Source organism: Ochotona curzoniae, unplaced genomic scaffold (genome assembly GCF_017591425.1).
Source record: "Ochotona curzoniae isolate NIBS_2020 unplaced genomic scaffold, NIBS_Ocur_1.0 contig_1302, whole genome shotgun sequence".
Classification (NCBI taxonomy): Eukaryota; Metazoa; Chordata; class Mammalia; order Lagomorpha; family Ochotonidae; genus Ochotona; species Ochotona curzoniae.
This window is the reverse complement of record NW_024465035.1, coordinates 1008655-1032355: the sequence shown is the minus strand read 5'-3', so window position 1 is coordinate 1032355 and position 23701 is coordinate 1008655.

Genomic DNA, 23701 nt, shown 5'->3' with positions numbered 1-23701 from the left:
AGACAGAGCGAGGGTCTGTGAGTCAGGAACGCAGGGAAAGCTGGAAGACGAGGAGACATTCTCCCTGAGGGCCCCTGTGGAGGAGCACAGCCCAGGCCAGGGGGAACACAGCCCTGTCCACGGAGGAGCACAGCCCTGTCCATGGAGGAGCACAGCCCAGGCCAGGGGGAGCACAGCCCTGTCCATGGAGGAGCACAGCCCAATCCAGGGGGAGCACAGCCCTGCCCAGGGAGGAGCACAGCCCTGCCCAGGGAGGAACACAGCCCAATCCAGGGGGAGCACAGCCCTGCCCAGGGAGGAACACAGCCCTGTCCATGGAGGAGCACAGCCCAGGCCAGGGGGAGCACAGTCCTGCCCCAGAGAAGCACAGCCCTGCCCAGGGGGAGCACAGCCCTGTCCATGGAGGAGCACAGCCCAATCCAGGGGGAGCACAGCCCTGCCCAGGGGGAGCACAGCCCTGCCCTTCTCCCTCCATCCAAGAGATCTCTCCACGCCCTCTCTGCATCTCCACCCCTGCCTTCTCTGTCCATCCAGGAGATCTCTCCATGCCCTTCGTCCCACTTGGTTCTCACAGGGACATTGCAAGGGCACCTGTTGAGGGTCCACTCTCCTGCTCGGGCCCAGCTAATAGCAGTCTCTGTGCAGGCCCCAGAGTGCATCAGATAAAACCTTTCATTCCTTCCACCTTCCCCACTCTTTTTAAAAAGAGGTTTATTCATTTTACTTGAAAGACAGAGTTTCAGGGAGAGAAAAGGAGAGAGAGGGAGAAGGAGACAGAGAGAGAGAGAGAGAGAGAGAGAGAGAGAGAAGGCCAAAGGGCCTCAGTGTCTGGAGCTGAGCCAATCTGAAGCCAGGAGCCAGGAGCTCTTTCAGGTCTTCCATGTGGGGTGCAGGGTCCCAAGGCTTTGGGCCGTCCTCTCCTGCTTTCCCAGGGTATTAGCAGAGAGCTAGATTCTAAGTGGAGCTGCGGGACCAGACCTGGCAAAGCAGGCAGAGCATTAGCCTGTATGCCACCCCGCAAGCCCTTTCAGTAACAATTTTTGTGGATCCTTTTCTGCCTTAGGAATGGAGCTGGCATCTGAGATTCCCCAAGAAGATGTTGCCTTCTGTCTCCTCCCTCCTCCTACTGGCTCAGATTTCTGCTGCTGCTCAGCGTCTCCCTTCATCTTTCATCTCTGAAACCTTTACCTCCTCTCGAAGACCAGGCTAGAACCCGCATCCTTTTCCAGCTTGTCGCCTGCCGTCTCTCCCCTTTAATCCTCTGAAGCAGTGGACAAAGAGGCGGAGCAGGGAGCGACCCTCCCAATGGCGCTGGAACGCCCGACTCCACCGCGAGTGGTGGCCCGCCCCCACCATGGCTGACATTTGCTCCATCCTTTGAAAAAGCACAGGAAACTACAGCGTCTAGCAGGCCTCCCCACAGGCTAAGGCACAGCACCTGTTTCTATAAAAATGTCTGGAGTCCTCAGAAAAGAACAGCTTCGGGACTGTGGAAACACAGAGAACACACTCTCACCTCCCCTGTCCCTGCTGAGCCTAGGCACATCAGGGAGGACTTCCTGGAGGAGTTGCCTGTGAATCCACCTGAAGCTGGGTTTGTGCTTCCTCCCACCCTGCCCTGTTTTCCCGCCAGGCCCATAGACCTGGCTGCTGGTTCCTCCACAACCCTTACCAGACCAGCAAACAAGATCCCCAGGGGCTCACTCCTACTTAATCTCCCAGCAGCGTGGTTCCCTCATTTATTTCTGGTACTAATTCAGACTTTCAGAGATCAGCTTTGCCAGAGGTGAGGGGCTGCCAGAGCCAGGGTGACATCTGCTTGAACACGTCTGGAGAAAAACCCGTGCTGTGTGGCTCCTGCCTGCTGCACCGGTCTCTTTGGGTCCTAAGAAACTCTATAATATTCATTTTTCAGAAATCGAAGGTTTCCCTGCAGGTAACATATCAAGATTTACAGTACCTGGGACAAAATTAGGCATGGGATTAGGAATGCAATGCATGACAATCTGTCTTCCTTCCCGAGAGATACTGTGGCCGGCTGTACAGTCAACAGCATTTCATTACAGAGAGCGTATCAGAGAGGAGCGATAAAGCCAATGGAAGCCGCGGATAGCAATTCTGCAGGCTGCCGAACAGCCGCACGCTCTGGGTGCCCTTGTGGCTGAGGGTCTTCAAGTCGGCTCTGTGCTCAGAAAAGCAGCTGCTGCCGCCAAGGTCGTGGGTTCATTTCAGCAAGGGACAGTTGACTTCACTTTATAGAGCCAATTTTCAGTCTCTAAAAATGATCCAGCGAATCTACTAGATGTGTTAAAAAAGAAAGCCACAAATGAATCTGCTAGGTGCAGTCTTTTCCCAAGCCTCCGTGGCTCAGTAGCAAAGAGCAAGACAGGTTTACGACAAGCACCATCTGTGCCACACCTGTTTCACTAACTTTACTACAGCAAGCTTGGAATGCAGGTTGAAAACAAGGGCTTGGGGCAGCTGGGCAGGGCACAGCATGAACACTTGTCTCCCCTTTTCTCTCTCCCTGCCCCGACCTGCACCTGCGACAGCCTGGCCAATTCCTCCTTGGAGCTATGGTGCTGGCTCATAGCCAGGCCACTGGAAGCCCTTACTGCTAAATCCAGCAGAAAGGTGTCAGTTCTCAGCTTAGCCGATCTCTGCACAGCATTTGTCCTTGCCCTCTTCCTTGGCCTGAGTGGCCCCTGTCTGCTGAATGTCCCACTACCTTCCCTTGGCCTTCCTTCTGTCCCCATCATAGGTTTTCTCCTTGCTGCCATCATGTCTGGGAGTTCTGTCCTGGATCCCATGTGCATGGGCAGCGGCCAGCTTCTACTGTCTGTGACCCCACTGCGTCCTTGTCTCAGCATCAGACCTGTAGCTCCCGCCACTCTCTGGACCTCAGTGTCCTGGATGCTTCAGACAGATCAAATTCCAGTTCATTCTGAGAAGAACTTAGGATGTCCAGGACTGGTCCTACGACATCTCTCCTCCCTGTGGGCTCAGTCAGGGGTCCCTGAGCTCCCCCACACCGCTGTGCACAGCGCAGTGAGGCTCACTCACGCCTCACAGAATGGCCGTGCGCTCGCGACCCCGACCTCCACCGGGCAGCTTTCCCCAGGGGGAACGGCCTTTGTTTTTGCTCCTTCATGGTTTCTTGGTGATCATTGCTACCCTCCCCCAGCCAGGCCTCCGCCCAATTTGTTTGGTTTGCACAAAGAGTAGTGTTAGGATCTGAAAAGCTCCCCAAACTTGGTCCTTTCACCCCCAACATTTACCCATGAATGGATTGAGGCGAGTGGTTGATGGAACAGGGATGGAGGCTCAGGCAGTGACGGTGTGTGAGGGCTGGACCTTTGGCAAGGGCTGGGGTTGGATCAGGTGCTAGGGTGCAGCCGTGAGGGAACCAGTTGGCTTTATAGTGAGAGGCACACAGACATAGTGTGTCTCCTGTGTCTCTGCTTCCTGGTTTGTCATGTGGTCTTGTCGCTGTCATCTCCTGGCTCAGCTGACCCCTGAACCAAGGGGGTCATCTGATTGTGGGCTGTGCACCTCCAGATGTGTAAGTGGATGGTGGCTCCTCCAGGGCATTTGGGCTGGATTGTGCCCCTTCTATCCCTCTATGCTGTTTTGATGTGGGATTCTTCCCCACATTCTTCTGTAGGGAGTCAGTTTCTGGCTTACTGTTCTTTCCCCCTACTCTGCCTGCCCTTCCATTTCTGCAGCTCCAGCATTCTTGGAGAAGAGTCATCCATCTTCCTGTCCTCTCGGTCCCCTGACTATCCCCAACGGCACCTTCCTTCACTCTCCCTCAGCCGCCCACTGGCGTGATGTACCTAAGATCCCATCATCAGGCCATGGCACAACCTGGAGCCCTCCCTTTAGCTGTGCAGACAAGCGCTGACCACTGCCAGTTCTCCAGTGGGCTTCCTTCATGCCTTTGCTCTGGCCAGTCTGGCTCTTCAGCTTTAGCTCATTTCCACTACCCAAAGCTGTGTTTCTCTTATCTTCCAACATCTGCTATGTTTATTCTCTGTTTCTCTTTCCTTTCACTGCACTTTCCTATAAGAAAAAGGAAAGAAAAACACTCCTGTTGATGACGCCGGCTTTCTGCGTGTTCTGCACCTGTCTCTATGAGCATCGCTGGAGACAGCCATTTTTAAACGTATCAGATCCGGTAAGTCCCAGGTATGACAGCTGCTTCACACTTCTTCCACACACTGGCAGCGTGCCCTTGCTCTCAGCTAATAGCCTCGCTTCCCCCTTTACTGGAAAAGAAAAAAAAAAAAACAGAAGGAAGAAGGAAATAGCCCAATTTCCCCAGTAGTGCATCATCCGGGCTCCTTTCTCTTGGCTCAAACGCCCCGCCCCTCGTGGGTGCCTTTATTGCTGTTCCTCTCAAGGACCGGCCATCCGGGTACACGCTGGCTTCCTGCAGCCGTGTCTCTCCCCTCATAATTCTCTTCTCTGTTAGACTCATTCTCGTCACCATACAAGCGAAGCAACTAGTTCTCATTGTGGAAGCACCATCTTCCTTAAGAATCTCATATTCCCCTGCCCCGTTCCTTTGCTCTCTGAACTCACATTTCCTGCCTCCACCTCCCCACCTTCCCTTGTTTGGAGCGTTTGTCTCCGCCCCTTCCTGCTTCCAGCCGTGCTGACTCAGCAGCCCCTATGTTGCCAAGTTCAATAACCCGTCCCTGTCCTGTCTTACCTCAGCAGCGTTTGCACTGTCAGTCACACCCTCTTCCTTGCAACTATGTCTTCGCTTGCCCTGGGATACACGGGGTCACTTTCTGCGGACGTCTAGACCCTAGCTACCCGTCCAACCAACATATCCAACCAGCACTGCAAACCGCACACTGTTGTGGGTTTTTCCAGACCATGTCTGGATCCTGGCTGAGCTCCTAGTGAGTTCTGACACCTTGGGAGACATACATCTCTCCCCAGTATCTTCTCTGAATACAAGATGTAGCACCATTACCTAATCTGTAGTGAGAATGAAATGAGGCAATAACTTGAACAGCATTGATCTTCATGCCAGGTCTATAGTACGTCTCGCATTAGTGCCTCCTTACGGGTGTTCTGCATGCCAAGAAAGCGATCACACAGTCACCCACACCGGAACGTTCTAGCACCCTTCCCTACATTTCATTCCTAATCTCTGCATCCACAAACCAAAACCTTGGGGCTGGCATGGTGGCATAGCAAGTTCATCCTTCGCCTGCTGTGCCAGCATTGAGTACCAGTCCTAGTCCCAGGTGCTTCACTTCTAACCAAGCTCTCTACTAATGGCCTGGGGAAGCAGCAGAGAATGGCCCAAGTGTGTGACCCTGCACCCATGTGAGAGACTGGGAAAAAGTTCCTGGGTCCTGGGTTCAAATCAGCTCAGCTCTGGCTGTTGTGGCACGTTGGCTTGTAGAGGCTCAGGGTGTTATCAACAGGAGAGCTGGGTGCTGGTTCAAGTCCTGGTTGCTCCGCTTCTGATCCAGTTCTGTGCTGATGCATCTGGGAAAGGAGCAGAAGGCACTAAGTGTCTGGGACTCTACCACGTGTGTGGGAGATCCAGGGAGAGTTGCAGGTCCCTGGCTTGGCCCGACTCAGTCTTAACCATCATGGGAGCAAATCAGAAGGTAGAAGATCTGTCTCTGCTGCTTCCGTATCTATCACTTTGCCTTTCAAATAAGTACAACATTGCAATAAACAAATAAAAGCCCCCGGCTTTAAGGGGAGAAGACAGCAAGGACAATGCAGCTGGACATGGCATGAGCAGCAGTGTGGGGTGGGAGACAAGAAACACTGAATCCACGTGAAGACTCAAAGTGCTCAAGAAAGTGATTTTTAAGATGAGTCCTAATTACTGGGAAGCAATCAATTGGTTTAAAAAACAAGAATGCAATGCAAAAAGAATTAGAAGAGGCAGAGCGCGTGCAGTGGTCCATAGGCCCGACTGGGACTTTCACACGGGAGGGCAGGACAAGAGAGGGCACTGGAGAAAGCCGAGTTCTGCCCAGTGTAGGAATCATCTGTGTCTGGAAGCCCTCCCATTTCTACAATTCTAGTGCAACCCGGCGTTCAGTAACTCACGGGGACATGCAGGTATTACCCCATGCCATGCATGCTAAAGGCTAATGCTGAACCTGTCTGACCGTTCTAGAGCATCCAGGCAGTGCAATGCACATGTGCCTCTTCTCGTTTCATTGTTTAAACAACCCACGGAATCTGTGAGCCATGATCAAGCCACCATGCTGATGTACTGGCCCAGAATCCTGAAGGCAACATTCGTTATGTGGTAGAGTATCCTGACCTGTGTGATCTGTCCGAGGGTCAGTGTGCAGCAGCAGGGAGACCAAAAACACACCTCAGGGCAGGGACAGGTGGGGAGGGCACCAGCACAAAGCTCCCACACCAACCAGGGTCGGGCAGGGACAGGTGGGGAGGGCATCGGTGCAGAGCTGCCACACCAACCAGGGTCGGGCAGGGACAGGTGGGGAGGGCACCAGCACAGAAGTGTCGTGCACTAATCATGGTCATCCATGAGGATGATAAACTCACCTGTGCCTTGATTTGGGCCACCACCGTGGGTGATGCAGAATGCAGAGGGAAAGTTGGTCGTGGGAGAGCCAAGAGTCTCAGACTGGAGCCCTTCCTGCTGTGGCACTCTGCCAACCTGCCGGCCTCTTCAGCCTCCAATTCAAGGTTCCTTTTCCTGGTACCCTTTTATAATTTGGTCTCTTTAATTTTAAATTTTCAAAAAGCAAAAGCCTTTCCATATGAGGAAAGATATCCCATATCTGTGCCCGCTAGCCCTTGTGGAGGACCTGCTTAGCTACACCTTCCCTGTTAGACAGTGGGAGATGCTAGCTGCCAATGCTGCAGATCTCTGGGCTTGTGTTTGTTTCCAAGCTGCCAAATGGCCTGGGGAGAGCATTGGACACAAGGCCAGCAAGGGCTGCACCATTGGAAGGGCAGAGAGCCAAGCACTTGGTGCAGGGCTTCCTCCTAGACTTGGCCCGGCTGGCCAGAGCAGCCAGGAGGCCCTGGGTGGTGGTGGTTTCCAGTGGCCTTCAAAGCACGTTGGAGCAGATTCCAGACTGTCTGCCAGGAAAGGCTCCTGCAGGAACAGCCAAGCAAAGCCCTTGCCTGAGTGCGGCCATTATCTGCCCAGGCAAACTTGGAGCTTCTGGCCAGGGCACGGGGGCACAGCCTGCCTATAATTCCCATGTCCCTTTGCTGAGTAATCTGTTTTACTATGTTCTCTGCTCTGAGAGCTATTTGGACCATGTTCCATTGGTCAGAACAACCAAATTCATCCTTTTTCTGCAGTCCGTCATCATTTCCCTCAATGGCGGTTCTATTTTATTTTGTTAGAAGCAAAAATTGTGTGCTTTTCTCTAGCCCATTTCTCATCCATGGAAGCAGGCTTTTGTCTTTAATCTTCACACAAGCACCAGCTGTCTCACCAGCCAGGCCATCTTCATCTGACTGGAAGTGTAGTTGATCTGGGGGGAGGGGCTGTGGCCTGCATTGGGTCAGCTCAGCTCCTGGTCTCTTTCATCCCAATACCCACGCATTCCCTCCACCGTGTCAGGAGAAATGTCTGCTTATCATTCACCCATCTAGCTTTATCTGCACCATTAGGCTAGCCTGGGGGGAGGGGAAACACAGGATTTGAGTGGAATTGCGGTCGCATGCCCCCAAACAAGGTGTCCCTTTGGCTATCCACAGTTTGACGTGGCCAACAGAGAAGCAGCACCTGCTGGGGACCGACGTACTGGGCTGTGACTCTCTGGGTGGAAAAGCAGCTGACAGGAGGAGCCCCGGGACACACCTGTGCTCCCACTGTGACGGCAGCAAGTGGCCTCCAGATGTGTGCAGCTGCTCTCTTGCAACTGTCAGCAGCACTGCATGTCTTGGACGCTGCCTAATCATGATTTCCCATCACTTCATTAAATTGGCAGGGAGAGATTATCTTTTTCATGGCCTTGATTATCTGATTCCAGGACCTTAGCCCCTGTGGAGCCTGGAAGTAAGCCTGGAAGTGCAATGCTTTCCTTGGAGCAGGCCTAGTGGGCTGGGGACAGGTTCCCCAAATGATGCCAAGGTCTTCTGTTGTCCCTGAGACCTCACTGGGAGGCTGCTGGGTCTTTAAGGTGGCCTGTCCATGAACTTGGCTGTAGCAGTGCAACAAGACTGCAGAGAGTTCTGAAGATGCATGGGCAGAACCCACCAGACTGCGGAACCTCTCACCTGGGGAGTGACAAGGCAGTCATTAAATCAGCAGCATGCCCACGCTTGCTCCCTGACCCGAGAGAGATAAACCAGGCCTTGGAGAGCAGTTGGCTCTGACAACTGACCCCTGTGTCCTAGGAGCCGCTCACAGTTGTCTCAAACATCCTCGGAGACAGATTTGCAAGAGTTTTTGCACAAGGCAGTCTGTCCCACTTGCAATCCTCCATTCTGTAACTGACCCGGTGTCTCCAGCTGTGCCCTGTGTCCTAGTGAAGCTGCAGCAGCTACCCAGCAACAGAGAGCCTCTGCCACTCTGTGCCAGCCTGAGATGAGCAGAGTCAGAACTTGCTGGCTCCTGAAAGCAAGCCTAGCAGGGGCCTGGCCAGCTGTCAGTGGAGGCTTGGGAGAGCAGGGCTAGCTGGGAGTGGCAGCCCCGAGTCCCTGTGGAGAGTCCTGGCACGTGTCCACTCCCTCACTGGAGGCCTCGAGGAGCGCCGTCTCCTTCTGAATCCTAATGACTTGCAGCTCTTCAGTAATTTCCCTCTGGGCTGCAGCTGGCAACAAGCAGGAATATTTAACCAAGATGAGTACCAGCTCCTGGACAGGGTTAGGAAAACACACACACAGTAGCCCGCAGCTGTCTATCAGGGTGCCAGTCCTAGCAGAGCCTCCTGAACGCCTCCCCGGCCACCTCCTGCCCCGGCCAGCAGGTCTCAATCCCTCCAGGCAAGGTTCCTCCCAGTGCTGAGTTATTCTTCCAAAACAACATCTTGGGCCCCTTGTGGTGACCTAGTGGCTACATCCTTGTCTTGTATGCATTGGGAACCCATATGGGCGCCGGTTCATTTCCCAGTTGCTCCACTTCCCATCCAGCTCCCTGCTTGTGGCCTGGGAAAGCAGTGGAGGACGGCCCAAAGCCTTAGGATTCTGCACCCATGTGAAAGACCTGGAGGAGGCTCCTGGCTTCAGATCAGCTTAGCTCCATCCATTGCAACAACTTGGGAAGTAAACCAGTGGATGGAAGATCTTTCTCTCTGTCTCTCTCTTTGTAAATCTGTCTTTCCAAAAAAAAAAAAAAAAAACAAGTAATTTTAGAAAAAATACTCAATCTCTTGCTGGGCAACTCTCTGCTTCCACGAGCTGCAGGCCTTACTCCTCCTTTCAGGATGCCTGACCCACACGTGCATTTAAACATCCAAAGCAGGGGCTGGGAGTGCCAGCTTAGATCCCAGCTGCTCAACGTCTTCATCTTCATCCATTTATTTCAAAAGCAGAGTAACAGAAAGAGAGAGAAATATAGAGATACAGAGAAAGAGACAGAGCCTCCATTCCCTGGTTCACTCTTCAGCTTGCCACAAGAGGCTGGAGCCAGGAGCCAGGGACTCCAGCTGAATCTCCCACTTAAGTGGTAGTGGCCCAAACGCTCAAATCATCTTCAGCTGCTTTGCAAGGCACATTAACAGGGAGCTGAATTGGAAGTGGAGCAGCTGGGACTTGGACTGGTACCCATATGAGCTGCCGTGGTTGGCAGCCACTTAACCCACGGTCACAGTGCCTGCCCTGCTCTGTTTCCTATCCAGCACCTGGGAAAGCAGTGGGAGGTGGGCCAAGTGCTTGGGCCCCTGCCATCTCCGTGGGTGACCCAGATGGTGTTCCTGGAGTTGTCCAACCCTGGTCATTGCAGCCATTTGGGAAGTGAAACAGCAGACACAAAGTCTCTCACACTCTCTCTCTGTCAATGTCCCTGCATCCCTGTCAGTTTGTCTTTTAAACAGATAAATAAAATCCAACCTGTTTCTCACTCTGCTGAGTGCACCAAGTAGCAGGTGTGAGAGAGGGAGTCAAGAGCAGGTGCAAGCCAGACCTTGCGGTCCAGAAGTGGCTGGCAGCAGGTAACAGCAGTGGTGAGCAGCAGGGTAAGATTCGGAGTATCCAGTAAACCCTTCTCATTGGCCAGATTGTCGCACAAGCCCCCTCCCGTGAACACCCATCTATAACACTGCAGAGAGATCTTAACGTCCTTAATCATTAACACGTCTTTAATGCTTTCCACTCTTTTGTTATTGTCGCCTGTCTCATTTGTTTCCCCTTCATGATGTAAGAGCCTCGTGGGCGGATCGGCAGGCCCTTTCTTCAAGGTTTAAATGTTCCTTGCCTGAAACACGTTTTCCAACAGGCGATGACCACCAGTAGCAACGCCCTCCACCACCACCGCTGGGGGGAGCTGTGACCAGCAGGGCTGCTCTGCGACCCTGGCCTGGAATGGAGACAGTTCAGACTGCAGAGCCACAATTAAATGCTAGTAACTTACAAGAGGCAACTGTGCTGAACATTGAAGGCAAAGAGGCAAAGACAGCTTACAGGCAAGCCAGCCCTACTTGTAGGGCAGCCCTGCCTGTGATTTGCTTGTTTAAGGTCCTTAATTGTATTTCATGGAATGAAGGTGTCGTGATGTATTTATCCCTTCTGCTGTGACTCGGCGTTTGGCACATTTGGAAGTTTCAAACACTGCGTGGATGGACACTTCCACCTGACCCGTACAGGAAGAGTCTGTCTTGGGTAGGAACCTAAGAGAGGTGTGTTTGTGTCATTGCATGCACATCATAACAGCTGCCAGTGAGTTGCAGCATTTTTCCCATTGTGCCAAATTCTCTCAAATATTTGATTTATTTTCACATCTGGATAATCTCGTGGTTGTGATTCTCATTCAAAAATAACGATAGTTTATGTAGGCTACTAGACCACAGTCATTCTTTGTATCATAGATGGCTGTTGCTTTTGAGTCCTCTCTTCCCGCTGTATAGTATGGACAAATATGTTTAATTTGATAAAGTCACATCAGTTCATCTCCATCATTAGTACTTAATTTTTAAAGACAAAGCCGTTATCTCAAGGGCATGAGGTTTACAGAGTTCAAAGTTTTGCCTTCATGCAAGGTTCCTGGACTTGCTGCTGTGAGGGTGTGACAAACGCTTTAGTCCCACGCTGTTTCCCATGGCTGTCCCTGCCTCTTCAGCTCCCTCCGAGGGCCCCATGGGTTCCATGTTACTCTGTGGAAACCTGCTCTCCCCCTCCTGCTCAAAGGCAAGCTGCCTTCTGTGATGGAGGTGCAAGCACTCTGCCTCTCTGACCTCTGACCCCAGGCACCTTGGCTGCTGAGGGTGTCCGTGTAACAAACATTCCAAAAGGGAGGCTTTGCAGGAGGGCCAGCTCGGTGAGTTTGCTCCTCGGAGAGCAATGATGGAGTGTCTCCACTCTGGTTTCCTTTGTCCTGTGTCCTAATGACGCCCCAGCCTCTTTGCCTGCTCACCTTTCTTCAGGAGCCTTGCCTCCGGTTCAGCTCACGTCCTCTGATTTTCAGCCTATTTCATTTGATTTTTTTCTCTTTAATAGAGAACTGTTCATGTCCTTAGGGTCCCATCTCAGAGAAAAACGCCTGCTCTGCCAGGCTTCTTGTTGGACATGTGCTGTGGTCTCTGAGGCATTCCAGCCTCTTTATTCATACATGCATGAGTTTATCTTGTATTATTCCGTTCTAGTCCATTGAATTAGTAGGCTATCTCTGAGCAATTACTATTATATCTTAATTACTACACCTGTATAATAAATGCTGATATAAGATGAAACAATCTTTTTCTACAAGATTGTCCAGGCTCTTCTCGTCCTTTTGTAATTATGATGCATTTTCTATTGGTTTATATAGCTCCCATAAAACAAACACAGAATTGATTTAATATTCTTGTTTGGTCTCCATTGAATGGTCATGGCATGTTTTAGAAGGGAGATAACGTCTTTGCAATAAACAGTACTTTTGATCAAACACTTTGGTGTCCTCGGTCATTTTTGTGTGTATTTTTAATATGTCTTGGTAATGTTTCATACTGTTTTCTGTGAGGGTTTTTAAAAAATATTTACTCCTGGGCCCCAGCACTGAGGCATAATAGGTAATGGTGCCAGCACCCATGTGGGTTCCAGTTCCAGTCCCAGCTGATTTGCTTCCAATCCAGCTTCCTGCTAATGTGCCTGGGAGAGCAGTAGCAATGGCCCGAGCCCCTGGGTCCCAGCTGGAAGATGCTGAAGAAGCTGCTGGCTCCTGGCTTTGGACCAGTCCAGCTCCCTCCAATGCAGCCATTTCGGGTACGTATTAACAGATACAAGATCTTTCTCTCCTTCTCTTTCTCTGTAACTCCACCTTTCAGATAAATAAATCTTTAAAATTTTTACTCCTAATTATTTCATATTTTTGATGTCTTTGTGTTTTAAATTTTTTATTTTCAGTAATGTGTGGCTGGGATATAGAAAAGCAAATGATTTTTTCATAATGTTTTGTGTTCTGTAATCTTGCTTGAAGGCGCTTATTGATTCGAACAGGCTTTCCATAAATTATTTTTACTCTCCACATTCACAGCTATGTAATGCACAAATAATAGTTGCATTTCATTATCTGCTTAGATCCTTGATTCTCTTCTCTCTCTCTATTTATTATGCTAAACATCATCATGCAAAGCTCTTTATTTTATCCCCAGACACAGAAGGGTAACTTGCAAGGCTTCAAAATTAGAGATGATAAAGTCGTTTAACATGAGATTTAAATGTACAAATACAGCATATATAGTATGTACTTAAATATAATACCTGTAGATATGTACCCAGATCCACAATGTTTTACAGGAGATAGAAAGTTTCTATCTAGTCATGTTTTTCTGAGACTTTTTAAAAATCATGAATGATAATCAATTTTAAAAGCATCTTTCTGCATCTTTCAACTTTGTTTCTTGCGGCATATTAATGTGGTGAATTACAGTACTCTATTTTCTTAAAAATGAGGCTGGCATGTTCATCGGTAGCACACGTACAACAACTAGGAGACTGGAGAAGTTTAGCACGGCTTCCACGTGAGCCCCACACACTTCACAAAGTGCTCATGCTTGCAAACGCATGAACAAAATGGGGTGACACCCTATAAAGCTAAAATAAGTACAATGGCATGGTACTGGCCTAAAAACAGCACATAAAAGTAAAAAAAAAAAACCCAGAAATAAGCCCACCACCTTTGACCACAAAGCACAGTGGACTAAGAGCAGCCTTCAGCGATGGGACCGGGGAGACTGAAGGAACAAAACATTTAAGTTCTCGACCCCTTCTGAGATGTTTTTTATGTACACAGAGAAATAGGCCCTGTTTTATTCCTTCAGCTTTCTGGGTTTTTTACTTTTCTGATTTGTTCTATTTTAATTGACTGTCAGAGTCAGAGAGAGGAGAGAGATCACCCATCCACTCGTTAACTCCCCAGTGGCTGCAAACACAGGAGTTGAGCCAATGTGAAGCTTTGAGCCAGGAGCCTCCTCCAAGTCACTTACGTGGGTGCAGGGTCCAGCTTTCAGTATTCTCCAAGGCCACAAGCAGGAAGCCGGAGCCCAGATGGGACGCTGGTGCCACAGGTGGAAGCCGGAGCCCAGATGGGACGCTGGTGCCACAGGTGGAAGCTAAGCCTACTATGCCATGGCATTGGCTCAAACGTAAGTTCTACTCAACAGATGCTAGGTAATATTCGATAGTGTATGTATCATAATTGATAAATTCATCTTCTGTTGATGCACAGTTAATTTTTTTATTTTTATGATTTTGAAAGATGCTGGAACAAATGCTTACATACATGGTTGTGTGTGCATGTGAATATTTGAACAACACATAACTAACTGATGTGCATTAAAAACACTGCTTGAGGTGCCTGCGTGTCCCTGGATTGGGTCCCCTGCTCCTGCTCTGGTGTCTGGCTTCGCGCTAATGTGCCTTTGGGGAGACAGCGATGACAGCTCATGTGACTGAGTTCCTGCTCCGCATGTGGGAGACCCGGCTCAGGCCCACAGCTGTAAGCGCTGTAAGAGGCATGGCAGGTGGGGACCAACAGAAGGGAGTGCTTGCTCCCTCTGTGTCTCAAAACACACAAATAACATAATACAAAATAATAAAGAAGTTGTATATGTATCACTCAAAATAGCACTTCAGAATACAATCTACAGAATCACTGCAGATGTATTGGGTTATGATGAGGTCTTGTGGGAGGGACATGGGTCCTTGGAATGACCGGTGTCCTTGGAACCGAGGACCGTTTGAAGACACTGATGATCCACAGCTGGATCTTTGCTGGAGCTTTGCTGTCCCAAGCCGCTGCATGACCAGCAGGACGGATGCATCCCTGGTGGCTTTTAAGCGATCACCTGGTTTTGAACTTGTTGTCCACAAAACCACAGAACATGTTTTTGTTACTGAAGTCGGCTACATGTACCACTGACTGAGTGCAGCATTTTCCTCCACTGACTTCCAAGAACACAGAGTTGCTGTGTGTGCTCATTTGTCTGTTTCTCTGTTGCCTCACTGGTTCCACACACACAGTCCTCAGGACTCTTACTCAGTTCCTGCCTCTGTGCTGAACGCTCAGGCCGACTCAGCAGACTGTCTTCTTGTCTGGATGGTTGTTGGGAGCTGTTCTTCCCAAACACCCTCTCAGTTCGTTTTCCTACTGTTCAGTCCCAAATGTTTTCTCATCTGTATTTTTGCCTTGCTCCATTATTCATTTGAAAGCTTCTCCCATCAGTTTCCAAATTCAGAAAATTTTTATTATTGTCTCTTGGCATAATAGTGATAAAAATATTAGCTACATGATATATATTCTTTGGTATTTTTGAGGCATGCATTGTAAATATTCAAATTCTGTTTGCAAATTAAATGGTATCCTTTAGTTGTTAATTGTTGGTTTTCAATTTGCCCATTAGAGCATAATGGTCTTATTCAAATTTTCTCCCTTCTTTTTATATTTCTTTGGTTTGACCTACAAATTGCCAAATGAAGCGTATTTTGATTGTGAATCTGAGTCTTTATTTTGTAAATCTTTGCTTTACATTTTCAGAGATTATTTCATTGAGTGCATGGAATAAAAGAGCTATTACGTCTTCCTGGGAAATTGAACATTTTACCTTTATGTACTGATTCTCATTAGTTTTGATAATACTTTTTGTCTTAAATTCTGTTATAACTGGAAATAAAAAGCATCATTTAAAAATGTGGATATATGTTTATATACATAGGCACGTGTTTATGTGGTATGTATATAGTAACGTGAACACGCATATACCGCATTACAAATCTCGACATACCTGGGTGTTTGTGTTTTAAATATGCCAGCACATGGCAACACTAAAAACTTTTAACTGCGATATCTCTATTATTAATAGATAACTTTAGTTCCTTCTAGCAGTGGCAAAATCGGATTTATAAGATCTATTTACTGTATTGTAATAAATCCATCCTTTTTATGCCTATTTTATTTCTCTGGTATGACTTGTTGGATAAATCAAATCATCTCCCACCTCTTTTCATCTTTATTGTTTTGAGCTTATTTGCTTTATACATAATCTTTAAGTGCTTACCCTTAAGTTTTTAACAAGACCACTTGCATGAATACCAGCTAAACATAATACATATCACTATTTTGCTTTTGAACAATGTATAGAGCCTGGTCTATTTAAATCCCACTCATCCCGTCCCAGTTTGCATGTCACCCTTTGCTCAGTGCTCTGTTACTGGTTTATGTGTCACTCAAATTACTCCTTATTTCAACTACCGTTTTTATTTCGTTTGGCCCTTTCAACATATTTTGTATTGTTCAGTATTTCTTTTCATCTTTACGTGTTGATTGTAAACTGGCCAGGTATCTGAAACTATCTTATTTCATATTTACTTTTAAGTAAGTTTTGCTCTGTAAGAATTTATTACGGAGCCGTTGTTAAGCACTTTGAAGATACAGGCTCCCAATAACTTTCTATGAAGAATTTAGAAGAAGCCCTAATCTTCACTTTCGAAGTATAAAGTTTAATGTTCTTGTGTTTGGTTCATATCACACGAATCCTCAAGATGCTGGATTCCTGGCAGCTGCTCTTCCTCCCTGCAATCGCTCCTCCGGTTCTCCTTCACCCTGCCTCCCTGCCTCTCCTCTCTTCCCATCTCTGCAAGGTAGCTGCAGTGTTAAATAAATCTGCAGGTCAATTTTAAGGAAATGTATTAAGTTTGGATTTCAGGACTCTGATTTAAGAATGCTCACCCCCACACTGTAAATCCAAAATATAGCTAGATATCTCTCACAATAACGCCAGCTTCCAATACTCAAGTGCTCATGGGATGAAGCAGCATGGCAGTTCACTGTACCATTTAGACAGGGCATTGGGTTTTTAATGTTCTGCAATTCCTCCACACACACCCACATCCCCGCTGGCAGAAATGTACCATTTGTCATGTGCCATCCACTTGACAACGCCTTCTGCCATCCCTGGATATTACAGAACATCGTACGAAGGTGATATAATATATCCTGTCCCCTTTGGACACATGATTCACTACACATAACCATGCCAACCTGGAAAAAATGTTAAATACTGAGAAATTGAAAGACATAAAACTTTAAAATTACTTGGGTGAAATGGTTTCCTTGGAGCAGTGGAGCAGCTCAGCTTGTCATCCCTGGACTAGAACACTGTGAACAGCAGGCACCAGAAGCCTGTTCCTTTGAACAAGGAGTGCAGACAAATGTGTTCTTTGACTTCAGCTTCTCAGGGACCTCTCCTTTGGGGTGTCTGTCCCGTGTGGAAGGCACTCGCTGACTCTAGCTTCAAGCGTTTTAAACAGAGGCATTTGTACACGTTCTGCCCCACACTAGGCAACGCAGAGGAAGAGCCAACACTTAGAGATGGGATTCTAGTCCCAGCTGTGTGACATCAAACCAGGGCTGCGACCTCGCTTTGCTTCCGTCTCCACATCGATAAAATGAGAACAGCACCTGCATAACCACCATTCACAATGCTGACTTACCCAGCGTCTCCACTCCCATCGGTAAGGATCTTACAGCATCATGCTCAAGACACAAGGAGGCATATGTTCTGGCTTTCTGTAAAAGAAAAAAATGTGCATTGCAGTTGCTTTTCACCAAGATATTTGGTGAAGTAGAGGGAGTAATGTGGGAAGAATTAATATTGGGTAAGCCATTTATTTATTTATTCAATTGACCAGTAACTATGTAGCAGTGTGCCAGGCTCATGAATCTTAATTTTAGTGGGAGAAGATGTAGAAATAAATGAACAAGTAAATGCCCAAGAAAGCAACAGCAAGCAGTGCTCCAAAAGACTCAAAGAGAGCAGTAGTGAACAGAGTGACTGAATGGGTTCTCTGGAGATGTGGCATTAAATGTGAGACCTGAATGCCCACCACAGTAAAGGCAAATGCCGCCCCAGGGGTTGGTTCAAACCTCGGGTATAAAATAGCTCATTATGTCCAAAGGACCAAAGGCTGATGGATCAGAAGACAGTTGGTCAGCAAAGCAAGCAGGAAGCAGCTCACGCCAGGCTGTGTGAGTCAGACTCAAATGTGTTTCCTTCATTGTCGTCATGATGAGGCACCTCTCTGAGACGCACCTGTGCAGGGGCAGTCCCAGACTTCTGATGGAGGCAGGACTGAGCGTGCTGGGTGGACAAGAGAGAGAGAGACTGGGCAGGCGGGCTCACTGGCACGACTGCTCTAACAAAGTGCCAGGGAGTTGATGCCTTCTGTCACTTGTTTCCTCGCCATTCCGAAGCTGCTGGCAGGGTTGGCTGTTCCAGAGGCTCTTCGTCCGTGGCTTGTCCATGGCATCCTCCTGAGTGTTCGCCCGCTGGTCTGGCCTTTCCTTATCTTCCGGAGGTTAGGACATCAACGCATGACAATGGCAGGGAGCATAGTTTAACTTTTACAAGTAGAGGATACAGTCTGGGTGCGGGTACATAAGCAGGATAGACAAGTCAGCAGTCTGACTGGAGTGTGTATATGATGGTGTCACTGGTTTATATGTGACATGGTTTATATGTGATGGTGTCACTGGAGACCAGGCCGTTGGAGGAAGTCTGGTCACAGGAGAGTACCTGCTCAGTGGAGGAGAGATAGATGGTGATGACTAAGCCACTGGGTGTGAATGCCATGTGGGAGGGGGTGGAGACCACCGAGAACCTAGGACGCTGGGATGGCAATGAAGGGATAGAGGAAGGGACATCCTGAGGAAAGAACTGACAGGACTAGTGGAGATAGCAGGGAATAAGAATTCCAACTAAGGGAACCTGTGGGAAACTAACTAAAATAAAACATCCTTGGAAATCAAGAACCCCCATGCGCACTCACTGGGAACGTGGCCAGGATGACACAGGGCAGTCCATCCGGTCTCTGTTCAAGCGCTGCATCTGAACCCATGGGGGAGATTGGATGCTTTGCCTCACTTAATGGAAACACAGTTTCTGATTCAGGAAGACCTCAGTTCAAATTCCAGCCCCTTCATTTAGAGCTATATCTTATCAATCTCTTTAATCTAGTGACTTAATCTGTTTAAACCTTAATTTCCCCAGAAGTCTTGTGGGAATAATGAATCATCTTTCTAGACTTTTGGGGCCTAAAGGAGGTAGCATGTACAATGCTTGGCTCAATAAATTCTGGATTTGGGTTTGAGCTAGTGATTAAGATAGCCTCATCTCGCACTGGATACATGGATGCAACTCCAGACTCTGGCTCCCGCATCTCCACTGAGGTACAACTGTGGAGACAGCAACGATGATACGAGCAGCTGGGCTTCTGTCGCTCCTGCTCTGACCCTGGCCCAGCCTTGACTTCTGTGACCATTGGGTGAGTAAGCCAGTGGATGCAAGCATGTGTTCCCTCTCTTTCAAAGGAAAAGAAAACTGTATGTGTGTGTGTGGGGGGGATGCTTCTTCTCATGTCCTTCCTTAGGTACTCGCCACGCATCTGAACTGACCCAGAAGGAGCAAAGCTCCCACGTGGGGCAGCACAGCCCATATCTGCATACAAAACACCCGGTAGTGGGGCTGGTATTGTGGAGAAGTGGATTAGGCTGTCACTTGTGAGATCGCTGTTCAATGTCAGAGCTCTGGTTCCCTGTTCCTGTGGCTCCTTTTCTGTTCTAGCTCACATGAGGCTTCTGGGAAAGCAGCAGGTGATGGCCCGGGTCACCCGTGCAGGAGCCCCTGGCCCCTGGCTCCTGGCTTGGTCCTGGCCGAGCCCCAGGTGTTGTGGGTCTTCGGGGAGTCTGTCAGCAAATGGAAGATCTCTCTCTCTCTCTTTCTGTCTTCCACACTGTTTCTCTTTCAAATAAATGAATGAATGAATTTTCAACCCCCCAATCCTGGATTAAGGATTAGGAAAGGGATTACCAACAACCTGTGTGGCTGAGTGTCCACACTCTTGATGGCTCCGTTTACTGTTATCCCTACCATGTGACAGCAGATGAGTCTGTTTCTATTCCCTTTGACGATAAAATTAACCTTGTGCTTTAGTCTCCCTTTGAGAAGGAGAAAACAGAGGCTCCACCAGGAAATAGCTTTCTTGACTCATGCAGTCAGGAAACAGTAGAGCTGGCTTTGCATCCTTGGCCTGCCTAATTCTACAAGTTATTCATGTTCCACTAAGTTCTACTAATTTCTTTGGTTGGCCAATACAAGGTTCAGAATTTGAGTTTCAAAGACAGACTAATTACACGTGACTTATCTGCTGGGCTTTGCTGTGGAGAACAGCTGAGAGTAAAAGCTTCTACTCATCCTGGTACCTCGAACACAACCTCTGATCTTGGTGGCACAAAGACCGCTTGATGACACTCATGTCCTGTGTAGGTCAGGAATTTGGGCAAGCTTGGTGGCAATGAGTTGACCTCTCCTGTGATGTCCACTACCTCAGCTGGGAAAATCAGCAGCAGGGGCATGGGTGCGACTCCACAACTGAAGAGCCTGAAGGCTCTGGGCCAAGGCATGGATGGATTCAAGCGCAAATGTCACCTCACCCACCTGAAGCTTTCCCTGCCTGGTGATGCTGCCCGCAGCGGTCTGAGGGCAGTCAGACAGGAGCTTCCAAGCAGACACAGCAGAAGCTATGTGGACAGCGAGGCTGCTGGCTTGGTCACATCTGAGTCAAGCAGGGCTCAAACGCCAGAAGACTCCGTCCAAGGAGAGGAGCTGTAGGTTTCCTCTCTAGTAGTGGTGTTATGAATCTCACAGCGATGGAAAAACAAACAATCACACAAAAACACTGCAGGACATAAAGGGCCAAGCCGCTGTGGGAACATGTTTAGGAATAATGCTCAGCTGTAGTCAATGACATTTTTGTTTTCAGCTCGGGCGCCATGCCTGGCCGAGCATAAAGCACATCTATCCCAATCATGTTGAACATAAACTGGATTTGGTTGTGAACAAGCTTTTCTCACTTTTTTCTAAAGAGAAATTCTTAATCTTAAATTAGGAAGGAAGGGAGGAAGGGGGGAGGCGCTGCTGTGGTAGTAGCAGAGTCTGCCGTGACATCAACATTCCCAACAGCGATGTTGGACAGCGTGTTCCCTGCTCAGGATCCTGGCACTCAGCTTCCCCACGGACGGGGAGAGAGGCTAAAGGAAGAGGAGATGGTTCTGGTTCTTGAAAGGTAATCTTTTCAACCTCCCTTTTTTTAAGATTTATTTTTATTGGAAAGTCAGATGTACAGAGAGGAGGAGAGACAGACAGGAAGACCTTCCATCTACTGATTCACTCCCCAAGCAACCGCAACAGCCAGAGCTCAGCTGATCCAAAGCCAGAAGCCAGGAGGCTCTTCCAGGTCTCCCGCGCGGGTGCAGGGTCCCAAGGCTTTGGGCCGTCCTCCACTGCTTTCCCATGCCACAAGCAGGGAGCTGGATGGGAAGTGGGGCTGTCGGGATTAGAACCGGCGCCCATATGGGATCCCAGCATGTGCACTGCACCACGAGGCTATCAGGCTGGGCCCTCAACCTTCCTATTTAGGTGAGTTGCTCTTGGAGTCCGTCTTCTGGACCTGGGCAGTTATTTATTTACTGAAAACTCCCGAGTGATGGATAGCCTGAGATCGTTGCTGCACTGTCGGTGGGATTCTGCACGTGGCGGCGGGAACGCTTACGGTGACGGGGCTCTGATGTTGTCCTCGTTTGTGAATCTTTACGAGCATGTTACTACAGCAACTCAAGCAGAAGGAACACATCTCCCACAAATCCAGACATTAGCACATTATTTTGGTAGCAATTATTATTTAAAAGGTCGTTATTCAGAGGTGATGATAAAGATAAGAAAATAAAACTCCAAAGTCACTTTCTCTGATTTAAAGCTATTTTTTGAGGCTTACTTCTCCAACGTGTCTCTCCCTGAACCATGATGAGTGGGACAAAGATGGAATTTAGAATGAGGCAGTCTCGAATTGATATTCTGCATGACGGTGTGGCTGTGGATACATTGCTCAAACTTTCTGAGTCAGTAATCTGATTATAAAAACGCAGGAGACAGCACCTGTTGTTGCAAGGACCCAAGGCACAGTCTGGCATGGAAGGAACCAGGCCATCAGCCACTGAGTTTTTCGACTCGTTTTTACATCTGCAATAGATCAGCAGTGCTCCATGCAAACATAGTGGGTTACGATCCAAGAGTTTCTGTGTTAAACGTATTGTTTCTTTGTTTACTATTTGTCAGAGAGAGGATTTCCATCTCCTAGTTCACTCCCCAAAGCCCTAAGTTACTGGGGTAGGATGGGTCACATCCAGTTTGGGTATCGCAAGCCGCAGGAGACCAGAACTCCATCCAGATGTCCCATGTGAATGGCGAGAGCCCAAGTCTTTGGCATCACTGCGGTACCCAGGGTGCACACCAGAGGGTGGGGCCAGGACTCAAACGGCAGGCAGACGTCAGAGAGGGTGTCTTAACCCACGCCCCAACCGCCTGCCCCACAGTTGGAGTGTGTCTAAGGCTAAGTTGACTTATCGTCACCCCTTCTGTGTCAGATCACTGCTGCCTTGTCCCCACAGGGCTCAAATCTTGGTCTGACTGGCATCTTCAAGACTGGGGAAGTGGCGTAATAGGAATTCAGTTTTACATTTTTATGCACTTTGGCTATATGCAACATATGGAATGTTTCACATATTTCTCATTTACTTACTGTAATGAACTTATGAATTAGGCATAATGCTGCTTAATCAACTACCCCAAAATATACTGGCTAATATGACAATCCTTTATCATATCTATTGAGTCAGCTGGGCCGTTGTGATGTGGGCCAGGTTTGGACTTGCTCTTGTGCATGTGGCCAGCTTTGGGGGTCACCAGGACTGCCCAGCCTGGCTTTGTGGCCAGCTTTGGGGTCACAGGACTGCGCAGCCTGGCTTTGTGGCCAGCTTTGGGGGTCACCAGGACTGCCCAGCCTGGCTTTGTGGCCTGACACAGCTCGGCTCTGTTCCATGTGCTCCTGCAGCAATGCAGCTTTGCCTGGGCTTGCTCTGACGGTGGTGGCAGTGTCCAGGCAAGGAAGAGGTGACCGTCCTGGAGACCATGCAAAGCCTGTGATGAAGCTTGCATGGGGAGGGCCATCAGGGAACTTGGTGTACCACAGCAGCCATGGCTTCCCGCTCTTTATAAAGGAGACACAGGTTAGCCTCCTGGTCACCACATCACTTCCTGGTGTCTCCCTGCGGAACCCTTTCCTCTGGAAGTCTCACTTAGAGATGCTTTCTAATTGGTTATCTGTCTTTCCTTTTCCCATACTTTGATCTGAAATGTCTGGGATCAATCAATTTGTCTTCAAACCCTTAGGACAAAGCAGGTCCTAATTATTAAAGATCGATGGAATTGTATGGTGCATAAGTGGAAGAAAACAGGATGAATTTTCATTTCTCCTTGATTTGCTAGCTTTCCCAAATCTCTTCATATCAGCCTTTTTGGAGCTTGATACCAGAAGCTGAGACAGTAAAAGGTAGGGTGTTGGCCTGGGGCACAAGTCAGCTCTCTGACCTGGCCTGCGGTTGGAGGAAGCCTACAGGTGGACAGCCCCATCTGGTCTGAGCCCCCTGCAGCCACCACAACCTATGTCTCTCCGCAAGCACTTCAGGGTGCCTGAGCTGCCCAAGAGCCACCTCTTACAACTGCTGCAGCTCTGGCTCTGGGCGGTGCAGGGCGGCTGAGCAGCCCAAGGACTGGTAATGCATTTCATGGCTTTGTTGAGTACCCCAAGCTGCAGTTATTAATTATAGGATGCTGTTTAGACACGGCGGTAATATACACATTTTATTAATTGGTTTGCCTAGGCTCTCATGTAACAGCACAGTGTGCAGCCGGGCACTTCCCATGGACCCTAATGGCCGCTCTCTCTCACTTCCCTGGCTGGGAACAACGGCTTCGGGGTGGAACCCACCGTTCCCATTCCCCTCCACGCTTGCACCTCCAACCGCGTGCTCACCCCCGCAGGTGGTCAGTACGTGGCTTGAGCCCATGAACACATTAATAAACGTGTTTCTATGTGAACATCCACCTTAATTTCAAACGACCTGTCTGCTCAGAGCCCTGAACTGTGTGTGACATCGGCATGCATGGCATATATCCATGTATGCAAATACTATCGTGCATAT